Source organism: Triturus cristatus, chromosome 1_2 (assembly GCF_964204655.1).
Source record: "Triturus cristatus chromosome 1_2, aTriCri1.1, whole genome shotgun sequence".
Lineage (NCBI taxonomy): Eukaryota > Metazoa > Chordata > Amphibia > Caudata > Salamandridae > Triturus > Triturus cristatus.
The window spans coordinates 297,196,404-297,207,363 of NC_140580.1; the positions used below are offsets into that span (position 1 = coordinate 297,196,404).

General features: G+C 45.2%; 1 long non-coding RNA gene across 1 annotated transcript; it reads left to right on the forward strand.

The window, feature by feature from the left end:
• The first annotated feature begins 2,623 nt into the window (after positions 1 to 2,623).
• Positions 2,624 to 5,752, forward strand: LOC146867208 (uncharacterized). The gene is made up of 3 exons (XR_014966074.1): positions 2,624 to 2,762; positions 3,293 to 3,367; positions 3,754 to 5,752. It is a non-coding gene; the product is annotated as an uncharacterized LOC146867208 (long non-coding RNA).
• The last annotated feature ends 5,208 nt before the right edge of the window (positions 5,753 to 10,960 follow it).

The window sequence follows — 10,960 nt, forward strand, 5'->3', positions numbered from 1 at the left end:
CTCCAATGGTGATGTAAATTCCTTACCCCAATGAAAAATGGTGTGGCACATCCAAAACACCAACTCTGGTCAACACCAGCCAAGAGAAAAGGCCCGGCCTCAGTCGGCCACGGACGGGCACAGACAGGCCCGCCCCTTGGCCCGGAAGAGCCCGCGCACGTCCCATGCTGCGGGAGCCCCAAGCTGCAGATAAAGCGCCTCCGGACACAAGGATGACATGTGGCGGCGACGGCCACAAGCAATTCTGGGGCCTGTAGGCTCCTGCTCCTGTCTCTGAAGCGGTATCGGGCTTCACATATATATGAGTTTTTTTTTAAAATAAGCATAACATTTATATATAATTTTAAATTATTTAAATATATTTAATTTACATTATATTAATTTTTAATGTTAATATACTTAATGTTTATTACATTTAACTATGTTTATATTAAAAAACAATATTTTTGTGTTCAATATTAGTGGATAACGATAGTTGTTTTCGATGTTTTCGTTATTTACATTATAAGTATAGGATAACAATATTTTTGTGCTCGATCTTTTTGATACAATATTTATGTCCAACCATCTATGTGGTTTCGATATTTTGTTACTGAACCGCAGAGTAGAGTAAAATAGAGAGCAGTGTCAGAGTGCAGTGGCATAAAGTACAGTGGCATAGTGTGCAGTGACGTAGAGTAGAGTGGTGCACAGAAGATTATAGTGGCGTAGAGTGCAGTGGTGCATAATGCAGTGTCACAAAGTAGTCTTGCAGAGTAGAGTAGAGTGGCATGAATTGTGGTGGCGTAGAGTGCTGCAAAGTAGAGTGGCATAGAGTAGAGTGGTGCAGTCAAGAATAGAGTGGTGTAGAGTGCAGTGGCATACAGTAAGTGTGCAGAATAGAGTAGAGTGGTGTACAGTAGAGTGGTGCAGTACAGAGTGCAGTGGTGTAGAGTGCAGTGGCATAGAGTGCAGTAGTGAAGAAAATAATGGTGTAGAGTGGCATAGAGTGCAGAGTACAGCGGCTTAGAGTGCGGTGGTGTAGAGTATAGTGGAACAGAGTAGAGTGCAGTGGCGTAGAGAGCAGTTGAATAGAGTACTGGGTCGGGCAGGTAGGAAAGGAAGCAACATGGAAGGGTATCTAGAAGCTACATGGATGGGGATAGGGGAGACGGACTGAAAACACAAGCACTCACATGGAGTGAAACAAATGACGCTGAAGCTAACAAATAGTAAGTTATGGGTGGGTTTACAGCTCACTGTATGTAAGCAAAAGACTTTCAGAGACAGCGCATGCGCTTTGTAGGCACAATCTAGTTTTTTAATTTCAAACTTTTGAAAATAAAAATAACTTTAGAAAGTTTGCCATACGTTTCCGTCATGTTTGACTTGACAGAGCTGTAGGGCAACATTCAAAGGCATTTCTAGCATTCACAGGAACTACTGTTAAAGCGGTTCCTGTGAATGCTAGAAATGTCAGTTGACTCGAAGGACATTTCTAAATATGGTGGCCAGTACCTACACAAGTGCAACAGACCTTAAGTTTTTACATAATTCAGTTGTCACCAATTTGTTTCACATGTATAGAGGTGTATTTTAGTCCATATATTAATTGAATAGGGAGCAGGGTAAACCCCAAGTAAGTTAGAATGTTGGGTCTCTACATTTTCTTCAGTTAATATATTATATTATATATTCACTGGAAAATAATACGGTTTAGTTAGGGTCAAAGCTGGTGAACAGTACCTGCAGCACAAAACTTTAAAAGACAAAACTACACAAGTTTAAGAATTATGTTAACTTTATTTCCCAGCTTTCATTTGAAAGGTGTTAAATCGGGTTGTGTTATGTGAAACTGTTGAAGCAATATATAGCTACATTAATTTTATATTTGGCTTTGATTGTTTTTACTCTCTTGTGGTCTTTTCCATTTACTAGCCATTACCTCTTCTTGTGTCTGTGCGCATGGGCCCTTTGAACACTGGTTTAGTGGTTGGGGGAGCGGTTGGGCATTCTATGTGGAAACAGCTCAGGGGTTAGTAATAAACCTGTTGTGCTGCCTTCTCTTAGCCTGCTGTTTCTATTACAGGTTCATTTTTGGCAACAAGTAACAGGATAGTCCTGTCCCACATATGCTGGTGAGTGGTAAGCTCCATCCTACTTCTCTGGTCCTGCAGCTAGTCTACAATCTACACCAGGCTGCCTTGGCTTTTCCCCACATCTTCAGCGTAGCGTTGCTTTATCTCTATGACCACCCCGTGTGTCATCTACATTGCCTCTCCCACCTGTGAGGCCCACTTCTTCTACTTCCAGTGCTCCTTCCTGGATTGTTTCAGCCATGCCCCTGGTGGAGCCTTTTTACCCAGTAATGCCTCTGGCCTTACTAATGGATTTATACCATGTCCAGTTGCCATTTACACTTCCAAGGTACGTGTCAGGACTCTGGCACATGGGGTCTGCAGTAAGTTAGTGGGACCGTTCAATAGTGAAATACGATCATGCACAAATCAGGCCGTTTCAGACATTGACATGGAAAACTACTTCTCCCATGAGGCAATGGGTGATTTTGTAGTTTTAAGGACAACCAATCCAAGGCCGTTAAATAGGGACGAGGCACGTCGGTTGACTTGCGTAATTTTGAAGAGATACTTTGCTTCCACGAAAGACTTTGGTTCTAGCTTCTACTCGTGGATGTCTATTGTTTTGTTGACAGGTTGCGGAGGGCTGAGGAAGCTGATTCCGTTCCTTTCTTGTCCGCGCCTGCCTATCAGAGTTCGGAGGAGGTGAGGAAATTGTCTGAGCTTGTTGTTCTTAGCGGCAGTGACATGAGAAGGCAACCTTTATGCTGTCTCTGGCTGAGGTGACTTGCGAATGCGGTGAAGTAACTGCATACGAGTTGCCTTTTGGTCAAGCCCAGTGTTCAGGAGGCAAAGAACAGTGTTGTATGAATTGAGGTTGGGCAAAAGGATGCTATGCGCAATACTTGGATTTAGAGACATTTCTCTTTACTTACGTTTCCTTGCTACTTGAACACATTGACAGTGGATGTTCTTTTATTCCTTAGGGGAAAGAAGTAACTGTGGAGTGGTTGTCTTTAAGGCTCGTATCACAACCTTGCTGCTCCTTCTCAGCTATATGCACATTTGTTTTGATTACTCATTTTATGTTTGAAGAAGGACTCTGCAGATCTTTTTTGATTCCTTTGATTATTGTTTGAGGGGTATGCATGAAACCAAGTATGATTCAAACGCTTAAATGGTTTATGGTAGTATATGTGTGGTGACTAATGACTCTTCTTGTTTTCTGGTTTCAGGGATAGAGTACGTAGTATTGGGGCACTTGCATTGCGGTGTGAAAGAAGTGAGAGAACATCGTAATCTTGGCTGAGGTATGTGGGGTTCCCTTACTAGCAAGAATTACTGAGAGTAGTTTTTTCCATCCTTTCTCTCGCTCTTCTTTTAGGTTTCTCCTCTTCCAAGCTGTTCCCTTCCTATCCCTTCGCCCGCTTGATCACCCTAATATTCTGCTTCACATATTTGAATTGGGGGTATCGAGCGGTGGTCCCATTTGAGCATCGTTTGGATCCTGAGGAGTTCCTTCTTTCACACTTGCCAGGTGAAATCCAGTTTGAACATTGCATTCTATTTCACTATCCCTCTTGATCCCTTACACAGACCCCTGGTGAACTGTGCTTGCATGGGCTATCATTATAATTCAAATGAAACAGTGCAAGTTGTCCACAGAACTTTGCCTTTTGTCTCAACATGGCTGCAGGTTCAATGAATACAGTGTCCATGCTGGCAAGCCTTTCTGCAAATACGTGTGCAACCCAGAAAACAGTGGAACTGGTGTGCCAAGAGCTTCGAAATGTACTTCGAAGCTATTAATGGACTAGAATATAGTGCCCAGAGAAAACAAGCTCATTTTTATAACTGCCTAGGTGCCAAAGGCAGGCAACTGCTTGATAATATAGCACCAGTTGCAAAAACCATAAGGGGACAGAGATTGGGACCCATACATAAAAGCCCAAAAAAAGAATGGAAGAACATTTTAATACCAATATCAGTATCATAATGGAACATCAAAGCTTTTATTACCATCATCATAAGTCTTTATTCGATTTTGAAAGATCATAAAAGACACAAACATAGAACAAGACATTACATCTGGTGCCCAATACAATTATTAAAATCCATCAATAAATACTTAAAAAGAGCATTGAACAAGTCGAAAAGACTACAGAAATAAAATCTACATAGCTTTTATTACAGATACCAAGGCACTGGTAAAACAATAGAAGCATATGCTGCTGTTTTACACATTCTCGCATCAACCTATGTGATTGGCAACGTGGATAAAATGATTTGTATCCAAGTGGTAATGCACACAACTTGTACCAAGCGAAAGGAAAGGTTACTATACCACAAAAACCTATGCCGCGACAAGGTTATCATCTCCATCAAGCACAGTGAGCATTCTGCATTAGCTTTGAAAATTCTTAAGAAATCACAAAAGTGAATCTTAAACAAGTCAATGTACAACTGCAACACAAAAGAGCAAAACCAAAGAAGAGACCAGATTAATCTCATCGTGGTGAAAGTTATCGTTGTAGTTCTACCAAAGGCAGGGCACCTTATAAACACTGTCCTGCACTCAGAAAGGAAAGCTGTAAATGTGGAAAAAGAGACTATTTTGCCAAGGTTTGACCTGCTGCTACCTGTCCTAAGAGGGTCTTTGCAATCAAGCATGATGACGATGACGTAACAGACATCGAGGAATGATAAGATCATGTTCTCCCGGTGGCAATCCTTGATAATTGGGATGCAAACGATCAACTCAAATGCACTATACAGGTGAATCACCACAACATCATATCATTGGTCTACACTGGTTTATGGATCACGATTATATCCAAGGAAGAATGCAACAATTTACCAACTGAGAACATGTTGCAACCAAGCCATATCACATCTGATGCTTACAGGAGACACAGAATTAAACTTGTGTTTGAAGCTGATCTAGCATTTGAAGGAAATCTACTTCTGGAAAAATATATGTGGTTAACCGGGGTATCAACATCTTGTGGTGGTCTGAGCAATAGAGTCTTCGCCTGCAGATTAATCTATGCATACTGCACTATGTTTTCAGCTTTTCTGATGCCAATCTCAGTGATCCTTTGAATAACTATGGAGCTATTTTCGTAAAAGGCTTAGGTCAACTAGAAAGGTACCAACATGTCATCAAATTAAAGGCACAGGATGTGCCAATTAAGCATAAAGTACCCAATATTCCACTTTCTGCATAAAAGTATGTTGAAAAACTATTACATAATAGGCATAAAGAGGGTGTAATTGAACCTATCTCAGTGTCCTTATGGCTATTACTTGTTGTATCTGTCAAAAAGAGAAATGTGAATTTAGACTTTGTATAGATCTATAACAATTGAACCAACAAGTGATGGTTGAAAATCATCCTCTACCTAACATACATAAAATGGTAGCTAATTTGGGTAATGAAAAGGTGTTCTCCACACTGGACTGTATTGCCGCGTACCATCAAGTTGTACTGCATGAGGACTTCCGTGATCTCACTTCATTAATCACACTAACCAGGGCATTCAGATTATGTTGTGTTCGCTTTGGTCTTAATTCTGCATCCTCTGTCTTTCAGAAAATAATGAGCAAACTGTTCCATGGAATGAAACGGATCTGGGCAATGCAGGATAATGTACTGGTATTTTACAACAACCACAAAAGCCATCTAGAAATTTATGAGAAGGTCTCAAGCAAACCCAAGAAAGCGGCTTGACCCTGAAAAAAGAAAAGTGTACATTTCTGTAAGACAAGGTGGAGTACTTGGGTTATGTCATCAGTGCTAATTGTGTGGGATAATACACATTCTACTTCAAATACAGAAAACACACAAAAGGTAGAACCTATGCAGACATTGACTAAAAATGATGTTGACTTCACATAGAACGAGGAATGCTTATATTGAAAGAAGAGCTACAAAAAGCACTATCCTTGAAATCCTTTGATGAGACATTACTTTCTCTGGTGGCAGTTGACACCAGTCATCTGAGTATGGGAGCTATTTTTAGCCAGGATGAGGATCACCTTATTGCCTTTGCTTTGTGGAAGTTGAAGTGTTCTGAGACAAAATACTTTGCTATTGGAAATGAACTGTTGGCATGTGCATGGCCTGTGGGTAAGTTCAAAAGTTTCATATGGAACAGACTTTTGCTCATCAGGACTCATCACATACCATTAGTGAGCATATTCAGTAAGGGTGTCCCACTGCATTACAAGTCCGGTATGTAAGTTGCAAAAATAGGTATTCAACATTGAGCATATTCCAGGTAAAACCAATGTTGCTGCTAACTATTTATCTCGCTTCCCATATGAGATGGATTCTTCTAACAATGATGAGAGTGAGGATGTGACTGTCGCACATCTGTTGGTTGATTCCTTGTGTGAGCATTCCTTGATTAGACCTAAGTGGATGGCAGCAATTGCTGAAGATTCCAAGTATTCTAAAGTATCTGCTCTTGTGAATGCTTGACCAAAGACGAGGGGATTGGCTATAAACCTTAGATCATACTAGAAAGTAAGGTATGAATTGACGGTCAAGGTTGAGGTCATTGTGAGGAATGACATGCTAGTAGTTCCCATTCTCTTAAGACCTCATCTTATTGCTTTAGCAAACGTGGGGCATCTAGGTATGACTGGTACATAAGGGAAACTAAGAATCAACTGCTAATGGTCACCTATGGACCGTGACATCTACATTTATAAACAAGAGTGCCTGTGGTGTGAAGATGCTGACAAAACATTGAAGGTATGTGCAAGTCCCCTCTCACCTTTTCCCCTTCCTGGGAGTCCTTTGCAGAAATTGGGTGTGGATTTAATCGGACCTATGAATAAGTTATCACCCTCTTTGCATTACGCCAAGATCATGATTGACTATTATAGTAAGTGGATAGATCTGGATTTCCTAGATTCATAGTAACATACTCAGACTCTTCAAAGACATATTTTCTTTGCAAGGGTGCCCTTTGGGAATAGTAAGTGACAATGGCACGCAGTTCCTTTACTCTGAAATGTCTGAATTTCTTAGTTCTTGTGGATTTACACACCATAAAGCACCCTTTTAGCATCCTCAAAGTTATGATCAAATTGATCAAAGCGACCATACAATTAGCCTTGAAGGGCAAACTCCTTATCTGAAATGCCTTGAGAACTCGCTTCTGGATGTATCAAACTACACCCCATGGCATGACAGGCAGAGTCCCATATGAAAGTTTGAGGGGCAGACTCACATCCATTTAATTTCAGCCTTATTGGTTTGAAAATGGGGGGAAAGATGGTTTCCATTGAAGCTATGGCTCAGAGTAGTGATCAGGAAGTCATGAGTGATAAAGTGAAAATAAACCAAGGCAAAATTAAGCATTATTGTCTTGATCAGGGCCACGCAGCTACAGTGATATTATGAGATCTCTTTGCAGGTTTTGACCCTGTCTTACATCAGATATTGTTACATCCTTTAGCGAAGAGTGGCATTTGCAGGCTGGCTCTACTATGGCTAAGGTCTTTTCTATCTGACCAGTACCAACTGTCCCTTTGCCTCCTTTTACATCCTCTCCTAAGCTATTGAAATAAAAAGTCCCTCAGGGTTTGACCCTTAGTCCTATGTTGTATAACGCTTATATGGCCTTCCCTGCAGGGATCATCTAGCTAGTTGAATTCAAGGCGGTGAATATGATACACAGCTTCTGTTTTCTTTTTCAGAGATTAACATTGGATGACAGCAATTTTTTTTTTATAGCAATCATTTTTATTGATTTTCAGAACAAGAGTATCATTGCACATGTGTAGTCATACAATAACAAGTAACTGCCGGGCGTCCCCCGGCCATAGGTATCCACTGAATGCCCCATAGGTGGTTCAGATGCTCCATGTGCGGTCCAGGGGAACCCCTTCTCAGACTCCTCTGGTACCCCCCCCCCACCCCCCCCCACTACCCCCCTCCCACCACCCCCCCCCAGAGGCAGCTGCAAAGCGTCCGAAAAAAAAAAAAAAAAAAGGGGAAACAGTTTCAGTCTGTGGAGTGCCAGGTCCTGAAGATACGCATCGTCCTCCACGCGGGCGGGAAGACGGCTGCCGGGAGGCCCCTAGATAAGTAGGTCAGCAACGAGCCCCAAGACTCCTCAAAGGGTGTGGGATCATCCCTAAAGCAGATCGCCAAGCGCTCCATCGAGAGCAGGCGCCACAGGCGGGCGTGCCACAGTGACATAGCGGGAGCAGCCTGTTTCTTCCACGCCGCTGCCACCGTGAGCTTAGCTGCCCCCACGCAGAGCCACCATATAGCTTTATCCCCTCTGGACACCCCCTCCTAGTCCTCTCCCCGAAGACCCAGGATGACATGAGCAAGGTCCCCGGGGGGTTCAAAGCCCAAAATCTCTTTAATCTGCGCTAAAATTTCTGCCCAGAAAGGTTGAATACTAGGGCAGTCCCACCAGATATGTTTGAAATCCCCGAGGAGACCACATCCCCGCCAGCAGAGTGCAGAAGTCCCCGGGAAGATCCTAGCCAATTTTGTGGGGTATAGGTACCAATCAAAGATGGTCTTATAGTGAGCCTCCCGTAAACCTACCGACAAGTTATGCCTGGGAATGTCCCGCCACAAGCCCCTCCACTCAGCTTCAGTTACCTCTCTCCCCAGGAGTTGCTCCCAGAATTCCATATGCCTGGGCCTGGGTGTGTGTAGTGTAGTCAGCAGCATCCCATAGAGAGACGAGATTGCCCCCTTCATCGAGCCCGCCCGCGACAAAACCAGTTTCTCCATATCCGTAAGGCTCCGGCAGCCCGCCTCCCTGAACGGTGGCGCCGTGGCCCAGTGTTTGAGCTGCAAATAATGGAACTGCTCACTGTTGGGGACCCCAAATTCACTCTTACAGTTCTGAAACGAGCGGAACGCCCCCTTGTTGAATAGGTCCGCCAGCTTTAGACACCCTCCCTCTCGCCACCCATCAAAGGGACCCTCCTCTCTGGCTGGGGCGAAGGCCGGATTAAAGTGTATCGGGGTGTATGGTGAAGGGAATGTCGTCCACCCCTCCCTCCGCGTGACCCTATCCCAAACCTCCAATGTCATGCGCGTTGGCGTGCTAAGATATGCATTCGGCGGTCTATCTCTCCTCGGCTTCCACAGCAGATCCCAGATGGATCTGCCGGCTATCGCGCGGTCCATATGAAGCCAATGCTTCTCTGATTCCCGTACCGTCCATTCCAACACGACCCGCAATTGGGCCGCTTGATAGTATAGCTCAAAGTCCGGCAGCCCCATCCTTCCATCCGCCCTGTGTTTCCGAAGCACCGTGAAGGGGAGCCGGGCCCTCCCTCCTTGCCAGATAAACTGAGTGATCAACGTCTTCAGCTGCGGCAGAAATGCCTTCTCCAGCGGGATCGGCAAGGCCTGAAACAAGTAAAGGACCCGGGGCAGCACCATCATCTTCACCGCATTGATTCGCCCCAACCAAGATATGTACAAGGGCGTCCACCGCCGTAACTCCTGCCGCAAGTGTGGCAAAACTGTGGTGTAGTTGGCCCCATACAGTCCCGAAACCGTCGATGTCAGCTGCACCCCTAGATATTGTAGCGAGTGTTGGGCCCATGAGAGCGTCGTCTGGGATTTGAGCAAGGCCACCTCCGCTCTCGAGAGTGTGAGATTGAGTATGTAGGATTTGGTCATGTTGACCTTGAACCCTGCCACTCTCTCAAAGTCCCTCAATTCCCCCTGCACCGCGGGCAGTGAGACATGTGGCTCCCCCAGAGTCAGCAGAATATCATCCGCGAAGAGGGAGATTTTGTGGTCTTCCCCTCCAAATCGGATCCCTTTAATGGAAGCATTCTCCCTCACCCGAATGGCCAGTGGCTCAATGCTGAGGGCGAAAAGCAGAGGGGACAACGGGCACCCCTGTCTAGTACCTCTAGTCAGCTGGAAGGGCTCGGAAGGTGTCCCGTTGACCACCACTCTCGCGGAGGGATGGCTGTAGTTAGCTCGCACCATCTCCATGAAGGCATCCCCGAACCCAAATTTTTGCAAGGTCAAGAAGAGGAAGGGCCAATCCACGTGGTCGAACGCTTTTTCAGCGTCCAATCCGACTAGCACCGCTGGAATCTTAAATCTGGATGATTTCTCGATAAGGTGGATGGTACGCCGTATATTATCGTGCGTCTAGCGCCCTTTAATGAAGCCCGATTGGTCTGGGTGGATCAGTCGAGGCAGCAGGTCATCCAGGCGGCTAGCTAGGATCATGGAGTAGAGCTTGGCATCTAGGTTCAGAAGTGCTATGGGGCGGTATGATGCACACACCAGCGGGTCCTTGCCCAGTTTGGGCAGGACCGTAATCACCGCCTCTGCCATTGACTTGGACACTCTCGCCTCCTTCGCCACCGCCCGAAACAGAGCCGTCAGATGCGGGGCGAGCTCGTCTACAAAGTGTTTATAAAAGTGGGCGGTATAGCCGTCGGGCCCAGGTGCCTTGTGGAGCTTGAGACGCTTTATGGCATTCCGCACTTCCTCCACGGAAATAGGTTCGTCCAGCCGTTCCCGGTCCAGCGCTGATAGCTGGGGGCACTCCACCCCATCGAGATATGCCGTTTGCGCATCGTGCGCCAGCGTGCTCCCCTCATACAGCTCACCATAGAAATCCCTAAAGGCTCTGGTCTTCGCTGCCTCCTCGTGTGTGACTCGGTCTGGCCCTACCCGAATGCCTTCCACATAGGATTTTGCCCGCTGAATGCGAAGCTTTCGAGCCAACTGAGAACCCACCTTGTCCCCCTGTTCATACCCCGCGCGGCGCAGCCTCAGCAAGGTATACTCCGCCCTGGCGCTATAAATCGCCCGCAATTTACCCCTCACCGCCGTGAGTTGTCGTTGCAGGTCGCGAGTGGGTTTATCTTTATGTCTGCCCTCTAACCCC